This window comes from Lonchura striata, chromosome 27, assembly GCF_046129695.1.
Source record: "Lonchura striata isolate bLonStr1 chromosome 27, bLonStr1.mat, whole genome shotgun sequence".
NCBI lineage: Eukaryota > Metazoa > Chordata > Aves > Passeriformes > Estrildidae > Lonchura > Lonchura striata.
The window spans coordinates 2,432,045-2,454,171 of NC_134629.1; positions in this window are offsets into that span (position 1 = coordinate 2,432,045).

A 22,127-nucleotide genomic window follows, 5' to 3' on the forward strand; every position below is an offset into this window, starting at 1 on the left:
ATTCCTTTTATCCTTGCCCTCACTGTCCTTTCGTCACACACACACACACACACACACACACCCACACACACACACACACACACAAACACACAGAGACACACAGACACCGGGACAGTTCTTGACTCCTTTTTGGTTTGATTGCCTGGATTTTGTTTGGTTTTGTTGTTGCTTTGTTTCCTTGGTGTGCCTGAAGTGTCCAGTCAGGAGCAGAGTGACTCTTGCCAAGGAACTCTGTGGTGCTGTCACTTAATATTAAAGCTGTTTTATGCTACTGCCCTGCTGGGGATTTTTAAAGTGCTCTCAAGCCCTCCTTCATAAGAGGGTGAAGGAGCCCTGGCCAAGCTCTGGCCCTGGGGGCACAGGGATGCTGCTAGGGGGTCCCTGTCTCCCTGTTCCAACTGTGACGGCCCTGAGCCCCTGTCCCCGTGTCAGGCTCTGGGCTTGATCTCCTCGAACATCCTCAGCAGGGGGCTGCAGCGCCAGGGGCAGGGGGACCCAGAGGGACACGGGATGCCACCGGGCACGAGCAGCTTTGGACTTCTCTGGGAGGAACTGTGAGTGGGAGCTGGCTTGAAGTGACCTCCCCAGTAAGGTCACAGAGCCCCTGAGATGTCACACTGCCTCCTGGGATGTCACAGCCCACCCTGAGATCTCACAAATCCCCCTTGTGATGTCACAGAGCCAGTGCTGCTCTAGCACTCTGGGATGTCATACAGTTGCGCTGTGATGGCACAGAAGACTCTGGCATCACAAAATCAGCCCGTGTCACAATCCTTTAGTGCAAGCGGGAATCATGACAGTTCATTTTCCACATCTCAGAATTAGCAGAAGTAGATAGGCTTATCATGAGAAACCGAATGTGATGAACATGTTAGAAATGCAAGGCTCCAAGTTATTAATTTTTAATTTAATAAAAGTTATTAAGTGTACCAAATATAAACTTTGAGAAAAATGGAAAAAAGCCACTATAAAAAAAAGTCAATGTGGAGCCCGGGATTGCCACCGGGTGAGACACAGGTTTGACAGCTGCAGCAGAGGGTCCTCTATTGTGGGAACTCAAAATGCCTCTCAGACATTTTTAGAGGCTCCAGGCCGTGGCCAGACGCAGTCTGGACCCCAGCAGGCAGCTGGATTTAGCTGTGATTTCGAGTTTGAACCATGGAATGAATTACCAACTTTGAAGGTAGAACAAGCAGTCACAAAGTGCTAGATAATATAGTAAATGTAGTCACAAAGTAGGGGGAAATATTTTTTGGTAGTGTACAGGGGGGTTTTAGTGTATGTACAGGGGGGTTTTTACTTTGTACATGGGGGTCAGAAGTTCTAAGATGGAGGAAAGTGGGCTGAACCCATCCTCCTTCTTTCTTCTTCCTTGCCTCCATGTTCTTGGTGATGTTGGCACTCACAGATTGGTTTAGAATAGAAAAACACTTGGTAACGTAGGTAATAGGTATTGGGGAATAATTGTAAACATGTTATACGTAATATATCTTATAAAAGATAGCAGCAGCCCTGGGCGGGGAGAGAGGAGAAGAAGACACCGGACAGTCAGGGTGTCAGGAGTGTGTGCCTCTCTGCCTGGGCCGCTGACCAAAGGGCCGCAGCCCGAGAACTTAATCTGTTAGATAACTAGCAATAAAACATCTTGAGACCGAACAAGAAGAGACTGTGGAGTTTTCCTTTGGGAACGCGGGTTGGAGGAGAAGCTCTACCACCACACAGGAACCCCAGCCAAACCCGGGGTTCCGACAACTGGCGTCCCTGGGTGGGCATCAGCAAGAAGACCAAAAAGAAACATCAAACAACCTCCAACCTGCATCAGCGGAGAAAAGAAAAAAAAAAAAAAGAAGAGAGAGAAGAGCAGAGCACACACTCGCCGCAAATTCCAAGACGAGAGGGAGCGGACAGCTAGAGATAAGAACCTGACCTTCACCGAAACAACTCGTCTCGGGGACTTTCCAGGGAGGAGACGACCCAGAAGCGCGCCTGGGATCTCTCACCTGTGACCTGCTGGACGGTGATCAGTGCCATCTCCGGACTGACCTCGAGCCGACACAGCTTTTGGTGAGAACGGTCAAAATTAAGAACATGGGGGGGGAATTCTCCCAAGAGGAAAAAGAAATAGTATCTGCTTTCCAGGGCATCATCTCTGCCCATCCGGTAGAGATTGCTCAAAAGGAGTTGAAAGATTTATTATTATGGGTGCGGTGTAACTTCCCACACTCAGATCCAGATTTGTTGTATGAGCCAAATTTTTGGCAGGAAATTAACAAGCAATTATATTATCAGGCTATAAAAAATAATAAGCTTGCCGCAAAACTTTTATCTTCAGCAAGAACAGTTTTAGAGTCACTCTCACAACGCGGCAGCTCAAGCCAGGCAGCTACGGCTCCTGGTGACAAACAGGAGGGGGGACAGTCCGGCCAGCAGCTTGGGACAGACCCTCTCCCCACAAGCACAGGACAAGCGGGAATGCTTTCTGTGGAACATCAGGGAGATGATACCCCATCGCGTCCCGTGTCCCCGGGTTCTCACTGTTCCTCAGTTTCCCAAGAGTCCCTAAGCTCCTCCGACGCAGAAATTCCCCAGACGGAGGCGGGCGAGCCAGGCACAGCTGCGACCCTCAGTGGGGGGAAGGCATTGCCCAAGTCCAAACCCACGGTGGGGGGGGCAGCGGCGGCAGCAGCAGCTCCGGTGGGGGAAGGTGCGAACGTGAGTGCAGAGCAGGGGGAGGAGGGAGAGGAAAGCGCCTCCACATCTGCGCGGGCTGGGAGTTCAAAACAGCCCGCGCAGAAGGCGAGGCCGGGGAGAGCGGCGGGGGCGGGACGGATCGGGGCGAAAGCGGGGGGTGCGAGTGTGGCGGTGGTACGCTCGGAGCGCCCGGTGACGCGTTCAATGTCGAGAATCCATGAGGCCGCAGGAGCGGCCGCCCAAAGGGCGGGGGAACTTAGCTCCCTGACCGCGGCAGCCCGGGCTGCTGAGGAAGCGGCAGAGGGACAGCGGGAGGCGTTCCTCGCTGCAGCTCAGGCGGCGGGCTTGCGCGCGAAGGTCGAGCAAAACCTAACAGCCACGGGTGGAGGGGATTTCTCACATTTCGAACGCGCGGGACGGGCACACAGGGGGCGGAGCCGGCGCGCGCAGGCTGTGGGTGCTGGCATGGAGCCAGGAGACGGGCAAAGTGAGACGGAGACATCAGGGCTGGAATGGGAACAGGAGGGTGATGGCGTCAGCCTTGGGGGCGACGGCAGTGGCTCTGATTCGGAGGCGGTGCGGGGCGGAGCGAGGCCAAAGCATAGCCAGGGTCGGAGCAGGAGCGTTCACTCCCCTGAGATGACGCAGGCAGGGATGGGGCGTGGCCAGGAGGTAAACATTCCTCAGGGCACCGCTCCATCACAGTTCCCATGGCAACAGACAGCCCAAGCCCACGGCCAATCCCTGTCTGCTTCTGACATGACCAAATTAGAACAGTTGTTACAAAAAGAGTCAGTTTCATCAACTGCAGGGATTGCAAACGTGAATCAGTTATTAGGAGAAATGCTCAAAGGTTTATCGGGAATTAGTGCGGGATTTGCAAATGTAAATCAGTTGACAGAGGAGGTGTTAAAATGTTTGTCAGAAGTGCAGATTGAAGAGCAGAGTGCGGTTCCGACCTCAGCTGGTCAGGCGGCAGCGCCATCTAGCGGCGGAACCACAACATTGCAACAGGCTTCGCAGAACTTGTCAGGTCGAGGCACTGCGCCACCTAGTGGTGGGACTGTGACATTGCAGGACTTTTTTCCAGTTTCTTATAAGAAAAAATCCAGGGTGAAAAAAGTCACATCTGCACGGCAGCAGGAACTTCCACTGACACCGGAACAGTGCGGGACTCAGGACACTTCTGCTGAGGCGCAGCAACGGGAGGAAACGATACGCATCACTGCTTCGGAGGGTGTCCCAGCTTGGACAATTCCAAAATCAAGGTCTGCCAAACTTTCGGGGCAGGGAGAGTCAATTTTAATAACAAAGGGGGTTGTTGAATTTCTTTTACGATATTTAAGCACAGCCTTGGAGTCACAGCCAGAACTGTTGGTTCATCTTCCAAAAATTTTCCAAATAATGCAAGGCAGTCGTGTGTTCTCCTCCACAGCAGATGCTTCACTTTTCTCCAGAGGCTTCCAGCCTTCGTCTTCACAGATGCTGCAGACGCCATTGGTATCGGTGAGTGCTGCTGCACCAGAACTGCAGCCACAACAGATGACTCCACTCTACAGGCAAGTACCCACTGAATTTACAGCTTTGCAGAGCGCAAAAGTGGACTGGCAGGACATTCGAGCAGAATTGGAGAAAGAGAAAGGTTTATTGCAGGGCTCGGGAAATATAATGATGCCAGTGAACTATGACGCTCAGGGCCAAAACCCAAGATGGGAACGCCTGGATCGTGGAGCAATCAAAGATTTAGCTAAGGCCATTCGGGACAATGGGTTGTCATCACCATATTTCAAGCAAATGTTAAAAAGTATTTTTGGAATGTATGATTTGACACCGTATGATCTTAAATATCTTGCGACATCAGTTCTTACAGACACCCAAGCTCTCGTATGGCAGAAGGCGTGGAGGAGATCCCTGGAAGAGCTGAGAGCCAGATACCAGGGCGGGCCGAATGCGAACCTCACCATGGCGCAGCTTGCTGGTGATCCTCCTGAGGACGATCCAACTCAACAGGCTGTGAGGCTCCCGCGTCACGTGCTCAGCGACATCAAAGAGGCAGCACGGAGGGCGATTCTTCAAATTGCTCCAGCGGGGGTCCAGGACACAATCTACACCGAGATCAAACAAGGTCCTGCAGAGCCGTTTTCTTCATTCGTGGATCGTCTTTCTCAGGCGGTGGAGCGGCAGGTGAGCGAGGAGGGAGCGAAACCACATCTGGTCAAAAGCCTCGCGTTCTCCAATGCCAATCCGGAGTGCAGACGGATCATCAGCATGATGCCGCACCAGGCCACCTTGGCAGACATGATCGAGGCGTGCAGCAAGGTGGGGACACCACAACATGTTGCTTCCATCATGGAAGAGCACTTGGGGGATCAAATTGAAAAACGTGTTAGGGAAGCTCTTGCAAATTATACAAAGAGCAACCCTAATGCAGAGAGACGGTGCTTTGGGTGTGGGGCACAAGGACATATTAAAAGGAACTGCCCACAACTTTCAAAGCCCAACAAGCCACCAGACCTTTGCCCTCGGTGCAGGAGAGGGAAACATCTCGCAAGTGAGTGTCACTCACAGACAGATGTGGATGGGAAACTTCTTCCTATTCCGGGAAACGGGAAAAAGAGCGCGAATCAACGCCAGCGCGCTCAGACACAAATCCTGGCAGTGACACAGAACCAACAGGGACAATCCTCGGGGAGCAACAAACAGAACCTCTCAGCAGAGCAATCTCCAAAATCCCCAGCGACCCAGACTTGGTACCACCCGGATTCCAATGCATCTTGGCAACCTCCAAATTGACGTGTCTTTTGGACAATAGCCATGCAGTGATACCTACAGGTGTCACAGGGACCTCTTGGAAAAGACAGGACTTTTTAATAATGGCCAGGGACAGGAGCAGTATCCTTGGACTTGTTGTTTATCCATCTTTGATTTCAGCAAACTGTAATGAGGAGCTGATGGTCACGGCAAAAGCCTTGCGACCACCTCTGACAATTCCACAAAACACACCGATTGCTCGAGCTATGGCTTTGCCATCTCATCCAGAAAGGCAAGCCATGCCGGTGTTCAACAAACGGGACTCTTTTCCTGGTGATCAAGCAGAAGTGCATGCATCTTGGGTGAAACATTTGAGCCGGGATCGGCCCATTGTTACTTGTCAGTTGACTTGTAACGAAAAGACAATTGCTATTACAGGGATGCTTGACACAGGAGCGGATGTTACAGTTATTTCATACATTTTTTGGCCTCGGGAATGGGACTTGGTTGCACCTTTGGGTTCTCTCACAGGCATAGGGGGGAGTTCCCTGTGCATGCAGAGTGAGAACGCAATTGTTGTCACAGGTCCGGGAAAAAAGACAGCAGTTATCCGTCCTTTCATCGTGCAAAAGCCCATCACAGTATGGGGAAGGGACCTTTTGGCACAATGGGGACTGAAATTAGAATTGGATTTTTAACAGGGGTCACTGTGGCACTCGCCACTTTGAAACTGACCTGGAAAACAAATGATCCTGTTTGGGTGGATCAGTGGCCCCTGGAGCAGAAAAAATTGAGTGCATTGAAAAAGTTGGTCCAAGAACAGCTGCAGAAGGGGCACATCAAACCAACAAACAGCCCATGGAATTCCCCAGTGTTTGTCATTCACAAGAAAACTTCAGGGTCTTGGAGACTGCTTCATGATCTCAGGAAAATCAACGAGGTCATCGAGGACATGGGGCCACTGCAGCTTGGGCTTCCATCTCTCTCGATGATCCCAAGGGACTGGTCGCTTGTGATCATTGATCTCAAGGACTGTTTTTTCAGCATTCCACTTCATCCAGATGATGCCCCACGCTTTGCATTTTCTGTTCCAAGCATCAACAGAGAAGAACCTTTGCAGAGATACCACTGGACGGTTCTTCCTCAGGGACTCAAAAACTCTCCAAGCATTTGCCAATGGTACGTGGCCCAAGCCTTGCATCCAGCACGAGAAAAACATCCAAAAGCAAAAATTATCCATTATATGGATGATTTGCTCATTGCAGCGCCAACAAAACAAGAGGTGCAAGAACTTCGCGACTGTGTGATTGCGCAGGTGCAAAAAGCAGGACTGGAAATTAGTACACCGAAAATACAGGAAATTGCACCTTGGAAATACCTGGGGTGGAAGATCACGAAACAAACAATAAGGCCACAGAAACTGGAAATCAATACAAAGATCACCAATCTCCAGGATTTGCAACAGCTTTTGGGGGAGATCAACTGGATGAGACCGATCCTGGGAATCACCAATGACGACATCTCATCGTTGCTTGATCTTATGAGAGGGGACAATAACATCAAATCTCCCAGAACTCTGACGCCTGAAGCAAAAAAGGACCTTGAAAAGATCACAGACATGATTCAGCAGAGACAAGCACATCGCTTTGTAGAATCATTGCCTTTTCATTTAGCAGTGTTGGGGGAAACAGCACAGTTATATGGGTTGGTTTTCCAATGGGATTTGTATCAAACGGACCCTCTTTTGTTGATAGAGTGGGTTTTCTTAGCTTACAGGCCCTCAAAAACAATTCTTACGGATCTAGAAATGGTAGCACAGATTATCATTAAGGCGAGAACCAGGTTGTTGACAATGTCAGGCAGAGATTTCTCAGTTATTCATGTTCCTTTGAAAAAAGTATATTTTGAATGGGCGATGCAGAAATCACAGGATTTTGCAATTGCTTTGTTAGGTTATCCAGGAATTTGTACTGTTCATTTTCCAGCTCACAGGATGCTGAATGCGAAAGTAAGTCTCAGAGAAAAGCCAAAAATAAGCCAGGAACCAGTGGATGGGATGACAGTGTTCACCGATGGTTCAGGAAAAACTCATAAATCAGTAGTTACATGGCAAAATTCTAAAACAGGGGAGTGGGAATCAGACATAAAAATGGTACAGGGTTCGCCACAAATTGTAGAATTGGCAGCAGTTGTCAGGGTTTTTCAATTGTTTCGGGAACCTCTCAATCTGGTCACAGATTCAGCATATGTTGCAAATGTGGTCAGACGGTTGGAGGGATCACTTTTGAAACACACTGACAATGAAATTTTATATTCATATCTGTCATGCATGAGAACAATTTTGGAAAACAGAGAACACAAATATTTTGTTACACATATCAGGGCACACTCATCACTCCCAGGGTTCTTAGCAGAGGGAAATGCTCAAGCAGACAAACTCACAATGACCATATCTCAGACATTGCCGGATATTTTTGAGCAGGCAAAATTGAGCCATGCATTTTTCCATCAGAATGCACAGGCATTGGTGGAATCCTTTCGCCTCTCCAAAAGTCAGGCGAGGGAGATCATCAATGCTTGTCCAGACTGTCAGCTTGTGCAGCCTCCTGCGTCTACAGGAGCTGTCAATCCAAGGGGATTGCAGAGTCTTCAGCTCTGGCAGGCTGATGTCACAAAATACCCATCTTTTGGGAGGCTCAAAAATATCCATGTTTCAGTTGACACATTTTCAGGGGCAATTTTTGCATCATTACATACAGGGGAAACCGCAGAACATGCCTGCAGACACTTTTTGCAAGCTTTCGCATCACTCGGGGTGCCACAAGAAATAAAAACAGATAATGGTCCAACTTATACAGGCAAAGTGCTTGACAAATTTTTGAAAAAATGGGGAGTGAAACACATTTTTGGTATTCCTTATTCTCCCACAAGTCAAGCAATCATTGAAAGAACACATCACACCCTGAAATCCCTTTTGGATAAACAGAAAAGGGGAGAGGCAGGTTCAACACCTTATATGCGGCTGAACAAAGCTCTGTATGTATTGAATTTTTTAAATGGTTCTTTCTCAGAGCCCACACCACCAATTGTTAGGCATTTTACAAACAGTACACAAGCAAAGTTAAGGGAAAATCCTTTGGTTTTGATCAGAAATCCGGAATCAGGACAAATTGAAGGTCCATTTACATTAATAACTTGGGGCAAGGGTTTCGCTTGTGTTTCCACAGAGCGAGGACCGAAGTGGGTGTCGGCGAGGCACGTGAAACCTTTCCGGGTGCAGACGCAGGTGGACGTGGACCCGAGGAGCAAAGAAGAGAGCACGCAGACGGAGGCAGACAAGGACACTGCAGACGTCTCGTCGGACAACAATTAATTATTCAGAGACTTGGGGTTTTTCGGGGAAATTAAGTGTCATTTAAATATTGCTGCATTGCAAGGTTTTTCACAAAGGTTGGGGACATGGACATGGAGTTTAGACAGGTAGTGTTCATGTGTCTCATTTTCTTGTCCGTTGCTTTGGACAATGAGACAGATTTTCCCATGAAACAACCAAGGGAAAATGTGTGGGAAACTTTGGCAAAGGCAGCGGGTCTGGACAGTATTTGTCTGACTCATTCAAAGCCAGGGAAACCATTTTCAACATGTTTGGTAGGTGTACCAGTGAAGGAGTGGCCAATTCCAAAAAATATCCCTCTAAAGGTTTTAAAAACCTGTTCAGATCCTATGGAAGGGTGGCATGTTTGGACACCATACCTTCCTGTGGCTCACCTGGAACCTCCAGAACTAGACATTTTTGGGTCAACAAAAATGAAATATTGCATCAAATTTGATCCAGTGGGAGTGGCAAAGACAGATAATCATACAATAGATGTCACTCCAAATCTATCTTTTTATAAAAATGCATCATCTTGGTGCAATTACACCAAGGTGACAAGCAAAGCATCCCTTCAACACCCAGTCACTTTACCGAAGGGAGTGTTTTTGATTTGCGGGGACAGAGTTTGGCCTGCTATCCCTGCAAAAATCAAGGGCGGTCCATGCAGCATTGGGGAACTCTCATTGATTGCACCTGATTTGAAAACTTTAAAGGAGCAGACACGCAGGGAAGAAAGATCCCTTGATCAATACAGTCCAAATTGTGATGATGATGTTTATACCTGGGACAAGGCTCGGAGAATTGCAGTTGCAATTTTCTCACCCCAAACAGCATCGGGGGTGGCCTTGACACAATTGGACCACATAGCTTGCTGGTTGAGCAAACACAGTCGTGCCATTTCGTCTGCACTGAGTGACATGTTAACAGACATCAGCAGTGCAAGACAGGCAGTGCTTCAAAACAGGGCAGCAATTGATTATTTGCTGCTGTCACATGGGCACGGATGTGAAGAATTTGAGGGGATGTGCTGCATGAACTTGTCAGATCATTCAAAATCCATTCATGAAAATATAAAACAAATAGAAAGTACTATCACCAAGCTGAAAAAAGTAACAGGGTCCTGGTGGGATGATTTCTTTAACCTTTTTGATCTCTCACCAGTGTGGAAAGAAATTTTGAAAGTAATATCATATATTCTTATAGGGCTTGTAGTTCTTCTGCTTGTCATGCCATGCATTTTCATGTGTATTCGAAGGGCCTTGAACAAAGTGGCAAAGCAGGTGTTTTTGGTTCAAACAGGGAGGGGAGATGTGGGAACTCAAAATGCCTCTCAGACATTTTTAGAGGCTCCAGGCCGTGGTCAGACGCAGTCTGGACCCCAGCAGGCAGCTGGATTTAGCTGTGATTTCGAGTTTGAACCATGGAATGAATTACCAACTTTGAAGGTAGAACAAGCAGTCACAAAGTGCTAGATAATATAGTAAATGTAGTCACAAAGTAGGGGGAAATATTTTTTGGTAGTGTACAGGGGGGTTTTAGTGCATGTACAGGGGGGTTTTTACTTTGTACATGGGGGTCAGAAGTTCTAAGATGGAGGAAAGTGGGCTGAACCCATCCTCCTTCTTTCTTCTTCCTTGCCTCCATGTTCTTGGTGATGTTGGAACTCAAAGATTGGTTTAGAATAGAAAAACACTTGGTAACGTAGGTAATAGGTATTGGGGAATAATTGTAAACATGTTATACGTAATATATCTTATAAAAGATAGCAGCAGCCCTGGGCGGGGAGAGAGGAGAAGAAGACACCGGACAGTCAGGGTGTCAGGAGTGTGTGCCTCTCTGCCTGGGCCGCTGACCAAAGGGCCGCAGCCCGAGAACTTAATCTGTTAGATAACTAGCAATAAAACATCTTGAGACCGAACAAGAAGAGACTGTGGAGTTTTCCTTTGGGAACGCGGGTTGGAGGAGAAGCTCTACCACCACACAGGAACCCCAGCCAAACCCGGGGTTCCGACACTCTATGCTTCACACCGACCGTCCTGTCTGACCCATTTTTATACGATTTTCCTTGCCTGAGCCAGAGTCCCCTTTCTTCCTTTTCAAAGTGCATGTATTCATGTGGAGTTCTTTTCTCTGTGGCAAGTTGAACAATACGTGTCCGGAGAGTGATGAACACCTGTGTTTGCAGTCCCGGAATTCGGATTTGAGATGTACCTCCCTGATGGCTCTGACTATCTCGGTCTCGGATATTTATCGTGTATTTATCGTCCGGGTGTTTCTCGGACAACCTTGATGCATGATCCCTCTCTGGGCTGGCCACTTTCGTTCGCTTGTAAATAAAGTCCTCCCTCTCTCGTCCAGGTGGCTTTGACATGGTGTTGCAGTCGCAGTTGCTGGCTTGTGCGATTTAAAAACTTCCTATAAGAGTATAATTTAACAGCACATAACTATAAAAGAGACGACAATTTTATTTGCACGAATTATCCTATAGACATATAACAGTCCTAATGATTCCTTGAGGCCTTGCAGTGTCACAATGTTCTCCATGGTTCCACAGGCCCCACAGTGTCATGTGACTCCTCTGTTCCATGAGTCCTGCAATGTCACAATGGACCTTTGGACCAATGGACCATGGGGCTTTGCAGTGTCACAACGCTCTCCTTTGGCTCCACAGGGTCACAATGGAGCACTGATTACAGGCAGCCTCTCTGTGTTACCCTGGAGCTTTGTTTCCGTGGGGTCTCGCAGTGTCCCAATGGAGCCTTGGCTGGATGGGGCCTCACAGTGTCACAATGATGCCTACATTCCACTGAGGCACACGGCGTCACTAGGGTCCCCTTGCTTCCATGAGGCCCAGCAATGTCACAGTGGTGTCCATGAATCCATGAGGACTCACAGTATCCCAATGGTCTCTTGATCTCACATGGTCCCACAGTGTCCCAATGGTCCCTTGGTCTCACAAGGCCCCACAGTGTCCCAATGGTCACTTCTTCTCACATGGCCCCACAGTGTAACAATGGTCCCTTGGTTCCATGGTTCCTGGTCTGGTGCATTCCCCTCTCCCCTTCTCAGGCCACCCTGCCAGCTGAGAAATGCTCACCGGGCCAGGGCCTTGGCCAGCAGCCCCTGGGCTCAGCTCCTCTGGAGCTCATCACAGACACTGTCTGCTCCAGGCTCAACCCTTCATCCCCTGGGGAGATGCCAAAGCCTCCACAGGGAACATTTCCCTTTGCTCAGGGGAATTTCTCACAGGTGCCTTGTAGTGACTCTTTGTGTCTGTGTGCACACAGGAGTGCCTGTGCTCAGGGAAATGTGGCAGAAATGCTGCTCTCTGAGGGCTTTGATTGCCTTGGATAGCTGAGCCAGTCAGGCCTGGAAGTAAGGTTAAGTCATGTCACCCCGATTCTTAAGATTTTCTAAAGCCTTCTGAGTTTCCATTCTGTTGGAGAACCTTCCCACACAATTTCTGTCAACAACATATTGTTTACAATCTTTTATGGGGCTGGACAAACTTGATGTACTAGTGCTTTGTCCAATGTCTTTGGACAGGTGGTCCATTCACTCTCCAATCCAATGTCACCTTTGGGAAAGTATAAAAGTTGGAGTCAGAGAATAAACTTTTCTCTTTACCTTGAAAATAGCAGGTGGCTCGCGTCGTGCTTTCACGTGTCTTATAGCGACAAAGTCACAAGCTGTAAGCAAAGTTAAATGCTGCTAAGAGTTGTTCTTTTGCTAATTTGTGAAGCTTAATAGAAGTTATAAGCAAAGTTGAATATTGTTAAGTGTTATTCCACAGCTCTTTTTACCTTTTAGGCTGTATTCCTTTTATCCTTGCCCTCACTGTCCTTTCGTCACACACACACACACACACACACACACCCACACACACACACACACACACAAACACACAGAGACACATAGACACCGGGACAGTTCTTGACTCCTTTTTGGTTTGATTGCCTGGATTTTGTTTGGTTTTCTTGTTGCTTTGTTTCCTTGGTGTGCCTGAAGTGTCCAGTCAGGAGCAGAGTGACTCTTGCCAAGGAACTCTGTGGTGCTGTCACTTAATATTAAAGCTGTTTTATGCTACTCCCCTGCTGGGGATTTTTAAAGTGCTCTCAAGCCCTCCTTCATAAGAGGGTGAAGGAGCCCTGGCCAAGCTCTGGCCCTGGGGGCACGGGGATGCTGCTAGGGGGTCCCTGTCTCCCTGTTCCAACTGTGACGGCCCTGAGTCCCTGTCCCCGTGTCAGGCTCTGGGCTTGATCTCCTCGAACATCCTCAGCAGGGGGCTGCAGCGCCAGGGGCAGGGGGACCCAGAGGGACACGGGATGCCACCGGGCACGAGCAGCTTTGGACTTCTCTGGGAGGAACTGTGAGTGGGAGCTGGCTTGAAGTGACCTCCCCAGTAAGGTCACAGAGCCCCTGAGATGTCACACTGCCTCCTGGGATGTCACAGCCCACCCTGAGATCTCACAAATCCCCCTTGTGATGTCACAGAGCCAGTGCTGCTCTAGCACTCTGGGATGTCATACAGTTGCGCTGTGATGGCACAGAAGACTCTGGCATCACAAAGTCAGCCCGTGTCACAATCCTTTAGTGCAAGCGGGAATCATGACAGTTCATTTTCCCCATCTCAGAATTAGCAGAAATAGATAGGCTTATCATGAGAAACTGAATGTGATGAACATGTTAGAAATGCAAGGCTCCAAGTTATTAATTTTTAATTTAATAAAAGTTATTAAGTGTACCAAATATAAACTTTGAGAAAAATGAAAAAAAGACACTATAAAAAAAAGTCAATGTGGAGCCCGGGATTGCCACCGGGTGAGACACAGGTTTGACAGCTGCAGCAGAGGGTCCTCTATGCTTCACACCGACCGTCCTGTCTGACCCATTTTTATACGATTTTCCTTGCCTGAGCCAGAGTCCCCTTTCTTCCTTTTCAAAGTGCATGTATTCATGTGGAGTTCTTTTCTCTGTGGCAAGTTGAACAATACGTGTCCGGAGAGTGATGAACACCTGTGTTTGCAGTCCCGGAATTCGGATTTGAGATGTACCTCCCTGATGGCTCTGACTATCTCGGTCTCGGATATTTATCGTGTATTTATCGTCCGGGTGTTTCTCGGACAACCTTGATGCATGATCCCTCTCTGGGCTGGCCACTTTCGTTCGCTTGTAAATAAAGTCCTCCCTCTCTCGTCCAGGTGGCTTTGACATGGTGTTGCAGTCGCTGTTGCTGGCTTGTGCGAATTAAAAACTTCCTATAAGAGTATAATTTAACAGCACATAACTATAAAAGAGACGACAATTTTATTTGCACGAATTATCCTATAGACATATAACAGTCCTAATGATTCCTTGAGGCCTTGCAGTGTCACAATGTTCTCCATGGTTCCACAGGCCCCACAGTGTCATGTGACTCCTCTGTTCCATGAGTCCTGCAATGTCACAATGGACCTTTGGACCAATGGACCATGGGGCTTTGCAGTGTCACAACGCTCTCCTTTGGCTCCACAGGGTCACAATGGAGCACTGATTACAGGCAGCCTCTCTGTGTTACCCTGGAGCTTTGTTTCCGTGGGGTCTCGCAGTGTCCCAATGGAGCCTTGGCTGGATGGGGCCTCACAGTGTCACAATGATGCCTACATTCCACTGAGGCACACGGCATCACTAGGGTCCCCTTGCTTCCATGAGGCCCAGCAATGTCACAGTGGTGTCCATGAATCCATGAGGACTCACAGTATCCAAATGGTCTCTTGAACTCACATGGTCCCACAGTGTCCCAATGGTCCCTTGGTCTCACAAGGCCCCACAGTGTCCCAATGGTCACTTCTTCTCACATGGCCCCACAGTGTAACAATGGTCCCTTGGTTCCATGGTTCCTGGTCTGGTGCATTCCCCTCTCCCCTTCTCAGGCCGCCCTGCCAGCTGAGAAATGCTCACTGGGCCAGGGCCTTGGCCAGCAGCCCCTGGGCTCAGCTCCTCTGGAGCTCATCACAGACACTGTCTGCTCCAGGCTCAACCCTTCATCCCCTGGGGAGATGCCAAAGCCTCCACAGGGAACATTTCCCTTTGCTCAGGGGAATTTCTCACAGGTGCCTTGTAGTGACTCTTTGTGTCTGTGTGCACACAGGAGTGCCTGTGCTCAGGGAAATGTGGCAGAAATGCTGCTCTCTGAGGGCTTTGGATGCCTTGGATAGCTGAGCCAGTCAGGCCTGGAAGTAAGGTTAAGTCATGTCACCCTGATTCTTAAGATTTTCTAAAGCCTTCTGAGTTTCCATTCTGTTGGAGAACCTTCCCACACAATTTCTGTCAACAACATATTGTTTACAATCTTTTATGGGGGTGGACAAACTTGATGTACTAGTGCTTTGTCCAATGTCTTTGGACAGGTGGTCCATTCACTCTCCAATCCAATGTCACCTTTGGGAAAGTATAAAAGTTGGAGTCAGAGAATAAACTTTTCTCTTTACCTTGAAAATAGCAGGTGGCTCGCGTCGTGCTTTCACGTGTCTTATAGCGACAAAGTCACAAGCTGTAAGCAAAGTTAAATGCTGCTAAGAGTTGTTCTTTTGCTAATTTGTGAAGCTTAATAGAAGTTCTAAGCGAAGTTGAATATTGTTAAGTGTTATTCCACAGCTCTGTTTAGCTTTTAGGCTGTATTCCTTTTATCCTTGCCCTCACTGTCCTTTCGTCACACACACACACACACACACACACACACACAAACACACAGAGACACACAGACACCGGGACAGTTCTTGACTCCTTTTTGGTTTGATTGCCTGGATTTTGTTTGGTTTTGTTGTTGCTTTGTTTCCTTGCTGTGCCTGAAGTTTCCAGTCAGGAGCAGAGTGACTCTTGCCAAGGAACTCTGTGGTGCTGTCACTTAATATTAAAGCTGTTTTATGCTACTCCCCTGCTGGGGATTTTTAAAGTGCTCTCAAGCCCTCCTTCATAAGAGGGTGAAGGAGCCCTGGCCAAGCTCTGGCCCTGGGGGCACAGGGATGCTGCTAGGGGGTCCCTGTCTCCCTGTTCCAACTGTGACAGCCCTGAGCCCCTGTCCCCGTGTCAGGCTCTGGGCTTGATCTCCTCGAACATCCTCAGGGGGAGGCTGCAGCGCCAGGGGCAGGCGGACCCAGAGGGACACGGGATGCCACTGTGCACCAGCAGCTTTGGACTTCTCTGGGAGGAACTGTGAGTGGGAGCTGGCTTGAAGTACCCTCCCCAGTAAGGTCACAGAGCCCCTGAGATGTCACTCTGCCTCCTGGGATGTCACAGCCCACCCTGGGATCTCACAAATCCCCCTTGTGATGCCACAGAGCCAGTGCTGCTCTATCACTCTGGGATGTCATACAGTTGCGCTGTGATGGCACAGAAGACTCTGGCATCACAAAGTCAGCCCGTGTCACAATCCTCTAGTGCAAGCAGGAATCATGACAGTTCATTTTCCCCATCTCAGAATTAGCAGAAGTAGATAGGCTTATCATGAGAAACCGAATGTGATAAACATGTTAGAAATGAAAGGCTCCAAGTTATTAGTTATTAATTTAATAAAAGTTATTAAGTGTACCAAATATAAGTTTTGAGAAAAATGGAAAAAAGCCTCTATAATAAAAAGTCAGTGTGGAGCCCGGGATTGCCACCAGGTGAGACACAGGTTTGACAGCTGCAGCAGAGGGTCCTCTATGCTTCACACCGACCGTCCTGTCTGACCCATTTTTATACCATTTTCCATGCCTGAGCCAGAGTCCCTTTTCTTCCTTTTTGGAGTGCATGTATTCATGTGGAGTTCTTTTCTCTGTGGCAAGTTGAACAATACATGTCCGGAGAGTGATGAACACCTGTGTTTGCAGTCCCGGAATTCGGATTTGAGATGTACCTCCCTGATGGCTCTGACTATCTCGGTCTCGGATATTTATCGTGTATTTATGGTCCGGGTGTTTCTCGGACAACCTTGATGCATGATCCCTCTCTGGGCTGGCCACTTTTCGTTCGCTTATAAATAAAGTCCTCCCTCTCTTGTCCAGGTGGCTTTGACATGGTGTTGCAATCACTGTTGCTGGCTTGTGCAATTTAAAAACTTCTTATAAGAGTATAATTTAACAGCACATAACCATAAAATAGATGACAATTTTATTTGCACGAATTATCCTATAGACATATAACAGTCCTAATGATTCCTTGAGGCCTTGCAGTGTCACAATGTTCTCCATGGTTCCACAGGCCCCACAGTGTCATGTGACTCCTCTGTTCCATGAGTCCTGCAATGTCACAATGGACCTTTGGAACAATGGACCATGGGGCTTTGCAGTGTCACAACGCTCTCCTTTGGCTCCACAGGGTCACAATGGAGCACTGATTACAGGCAGCCTCTCTGTGTTACCCTGGAGCTTTGTTTCCGTGGGGTCTCACAGTGTCCCAATGGAGCCTTGGTTGGATGGGGGCTCACAGTGTCACCATGATGCCTACATTCCACTGAGGCACACGGCGTCACTAGGGTCCCCTTGCTTCCATGAGGCCCAGCAATGTCACAGTGGTGTCCATGAATCCATGAGGACTCACAGTGTCCCAATGGTCTCTTGATCTCACATGGTCCCACAGTGTCCCAATGGTCCCTTGGTCTCACAAGGCCCCACAGTGTCCCAATGGTCACTTCTTCTCACATGGCCCCACAGTGTAACAATGGTCCCTTGGTTCCATGGTTCCTGGTCTGGTGCATTCCCCTCTCCCCTTCTCAGGCCGCCCTGCCAGCTGAGAAATGCTCACTGGGCCAGGGCCTTGGCCAGCAGCCCCTGGGCTCAGCTCCTCTGGAGCTCATCACAGACACTGTCTGCTCCAGGCTCAACCCTTCATTTCCTGGGGAGATGCCAAAGCCTCCGCAGGGAACATTTCCCTTTGCTCAAGGGAATTTCACACAGGTGCCTTGTAGTGACTCTTTGTGTCTGTGTGCACACAGGAGTGCCTGTGCTCAGGGAAATGTGGCAGAAATGCTGCTCTCTGAGGGCTTTGGTTGCCTTGGATAGCTGAGCCAGTCAGGCCTGGAAGTAAGGTTAAGTCATGTTACCCTGATTCTTAAGATTTTCTAAAGCCTTCTGAGTTTCCATTCTGTTGGAGAACCTTCCCACACAATTTCTGTCAACAACATATTGTTTACAATCTTTTATGGGGCTGGACAAACTTGATGTACTAGTGCTTTGTCCAATGTCTTTGGAGAGGTGGTCCATTCACTCTCCAATCCAATGTCACCTTTGGGAAAGTATAAAAGTTGGAGTCAGAGAATAAACTTTTAGCTTTACCTTGCAAATAGCAGGTGGCTCGCGTCGTGCTTTCACGTGTCTTATAGCGACAAAGTCACAAGCTGTAAGCAAAGTTAAATGCTGCTAAGAGTTGTTCTTTTGCTAATTTGTGAAGCTTAATAGAAGTTCTAAGCGAAGTTGAATATTGTTAAGTGTTATTCCACAGCTCTGTTTAGATTTTAGGCTGTATTCCTTTTATCCTTGCCCTCACTGTCCTTTCGTCACACACACACACACACACACATTAACATACACACTCACACAAAAACACACAGAGACACACAGACACCGGGACAGTTCTTGACTCCTTTTTGGTTTGATTGCCTGGATTTTGTTTGGTTTTGTTGTTGCTTTGTTTCCTTGCTGTGCCTGAAGTGTCCAGTCAGGAGCAGAGTGACTCTTGCCAAGGAAATCTGTGGTGCTGTCACTTAATATTAAAGCTGTTTTATGCTACTCCCCTGCTGGGGATTTTTATAAGTGTTCTCAAGCCCTCCTTCATAAGAGGGTGAAGGAGCCCTGGCCAAGCTCTGGCCCTGGGGGCACAGGGATGCTGCTAGGGGGTCCCTGTCTCCCTGTTACAACTTTCAGGGCCCTGAGCCCCTGTCCCCGTGTCAGGCTCTGGGCTTGATCTCCTTGAACATCCTCAGGAGGAGGCTGCAGCGCCAGGGGCAGGGGGACCCAGAGGGACACGGGATGCCACTGTGCACCAGCAGCTTTGGACTTCTCTGGGAGGAACTGTGAGTGGGGGCTGGCTTGAAGTGACCTCCCCAGTAAGGTCACAGAGCCCCTGAGATGTCACTCTGCCTCCTGGGATGTCACAGCCCACCCTGGGATCTCACAAATCCCCCTTGTGATGTCACAGAGCCAGTGCTGCTCTATCACTCTGGGATGTCATACAGTTACGCTGTGATGGCACAGAAGACTCTGGCATCACAAAGTCAGCCCGTGTCACAATCCTCTAGTGCAAGCGGGAATCATGACAGTTTTTTTTCCCCATCTCAGAATTAGAGGAAGTAGATAGGCTTATCATGAGAAACCGAATGTGATAAACATGTTAGAAATGAAAGGCTCCAAGTTATTAGTTATAAATTTAATAAAAGTTATTAAGTGTACCAAATATAAGTTTTGAGAAAAATGGAAAAAAGCCACTATAAAAAAAAGTCAGTGTGGAGCCCGGGATTGCCACCGGGTGAGACACAGGTTTGACAGCTGCAGCAGAGGGTCCTCTATGCTTCACACCGACCGTCCTGTCCGACCCATTTTTATACCATTTTCCATGCCTGAGCCAGAGTCCCTTTTCTTCCTTTTTGGAGTGCATGTATTCATGTGGAGTTCTTTTCTCTGTGGCAAGTTGAACAATACATGTCCGGAGAGTGATGAACACCTGTGTTTGCAGTCCCGGAATTCGGATTTGAGATGTACCTCCCTGATGGCTCTGACTATCTCGGTCTCGGATATTTATCGTGTATTTATGGTCCGGGTGTTTCTCGGACAACCTTGATGCATGATCCCTCTCCGGGCTGGCCACTTTCGTTCGCTTGTAAATAAAGTCCTCCCTCTCTTGTCCAGGTGGCTTTGACATGGTGTTGCAATCACTGTTGCTGGCTTGTGCAATTTAAAAACTTCTTATAAGAGTATAATTTAACAGCACATAACCATAAAATAGATGACAATTTTATTTGCACGAATTATCCTATAGACATATAACAGTCCTAATGATTCCTTGAGGCCTTGCAGTGTCACAATGTTCTCCATGGTTCCACAGGCCCCACAGTGTCATGTGACTCCTCTGTTCCATGAGTCCTGCAATGTCACAATGGACCTTTGGACCAATGGACCATGGGGCTTTGCAGTGTCACAACGCTCTCCTTTGGCTCCACAGGGTCACAATGGAGCACTGATTACAGGCAGCCTCTCTGTGTTACCCTGGAGCTTTGTTTCCGTGGGGTCTCACAGTGTCCCAATGGAGCCTTGGTTGGATGGGGCCTCACAGTGTCACAATGATGCCTACATTCCACTGAGGCACACGGCGTCACTAGGGTCCCCTTGCTTCCATGAGGCCCAGCAATGTCACAGTGGTGTCCATGAATCCATGAGGACTCACAGTGTCCCAATGGTCTCTTGATCTCACATGGTCCCACAGTGTCCCAATGGCCCCTTGGTCTCACAAGGCCCCACAGTGTCCCAATGGTCACTTCTTCTCACATGGCCCCACAGTGTAACAATGGTCCCTTGGTTCCATGGTTCCTGGTCTGGTGCATTCCCCTCTCCCCTTCTCAGGCCGCCCTGCCAGCTGAGAAATGCTCACTGGGCCTGGGCCTTGGCCAGCAGCCCCTGGGCTCAGCTCCTCTGGAGCTCATCACAGACACTGTCTGCTCCAGGCTCAACCCTTCATTTCCTGGGGAGATGCCAAAGCCTCCGCAGGGAACATTTCCCTTTGCTCAGGGGAATTTCACACAGGTGCCTTGTAGTGACTCTTTGTGTCTGTGTGCACACAGGAGTGCCTGTGCTCAGGGAAATGTGGCAGATATGCTGCTCTCTGAGGGCTTTGGATGCCTTGGATAGCTGAGCCAGTCAGGCCTGGAAGTAAGGTTAAGTCATGTTACCCTGATTCTTAAGATTTTCTAAAGCCTTCTGAGTTTCCATTCTGTTGGAGAACCTTCCCACACAATTTCTGTCAACAACATATTGTTTACAATCTTTTATGGGGGTGGACAAACTTGATGTACTAGTGGTTTGTCCAATGTCTTTGGAGAGGTGGCCCATTCACTCTCCAATCCAATGTCACCTTTGGGAAAGTATAAAAGTTGGAGTCAGAGAATAAACTTTTATCTTTACCTTGCAAATAGCAGGTGGCTCGCGTCGTGCTTTCACGTGTCTTATAGCGACAAAGTCACAAGCTGTAAGCAAAGTTAAATGCTGCTAAGAGTTGTTCTTTTGCTAATTTGTGAAGCTTAATAGAAGTTCTAAGCGAAGTTGAATATTGTTAAGTGTTATTCCACAGCTCTGTTTAGCTTTTAGGCTGTATTCCTTTTATCCTTGCCCTCACTGTCCTTTCGTCACACACACACACACACACATTAACATACACACTCACACAAAAACACACAGAGACACACAGACACCGGGACAGTTCTTGACTCCTTTTTGGTTTGATTGCCTGGATTTTGTTTGGTTTTGTTGTTGCTTTGTTTCCTTGGTGTGCCTGAAGTGTCCAGTCAGGAGCAGAGTGACTCTTGCCAAGGAACTCTGTGGTGCTGTCACTTAATATTAAAGCTGTTTTATGCTACTCCCCTGCTGGGGATTTTTATAAGTGCTCTCAAGCCCTCCTTCATAAGAGGGTGAAGGAGCCCTGGCCAAGCTCTGGCCCTGGGGGCACAGGGATGCTGCTAGGGGGTCCCTGTCTCCCTGTTACAACTTTCAGGGCCCTGAGCCCCTGTCCCCGTGTCAGGCTCTGGGCTTGATCTCCTCGAACATCCTCAGGAGGAGGCTGCAGCGCCAGGGGCAGGGGGACCCAGAGGGACACGCGATGCCACTGTGCACCAGCAGCTTTGGACTTCTCTGGGAGGAACTGTGAGTGGGAGCTGGCTTGAAGTGACCTCCCCAGTAAGGTCACAGAGCCCCTGAGATGTCACTCTGCCTCCTGGGATGTCACAGCCCACCCTGGGATCTCACAAATCCCCCTTGTGATGCCACAGAGCCAGTGCTGCTCTATCACTCTGGGATGTCATACAGTTGCGCTGTGATGGCACAGAAGACTCTGGCATCACAAAGTCAGCCCGTGTCACAATCCTCTAGTGCAAGCGGGAATCATGACAGTTCATTTTCCCCACCTCAGAATTAGCAGAAGTAGATAGGCTTATCATGAGAAACCAAATGTGATAAACATATTAGAAATGAAAGGCTCCAAGTTATTAGTTATTAATTTAATAAAAGTTATTAAGTGTACCAAATATAAGTTTTGAGAAAAATGGAAAAAAGCCACTATAATAAAAAGTCAGTGTGGAGCCCGG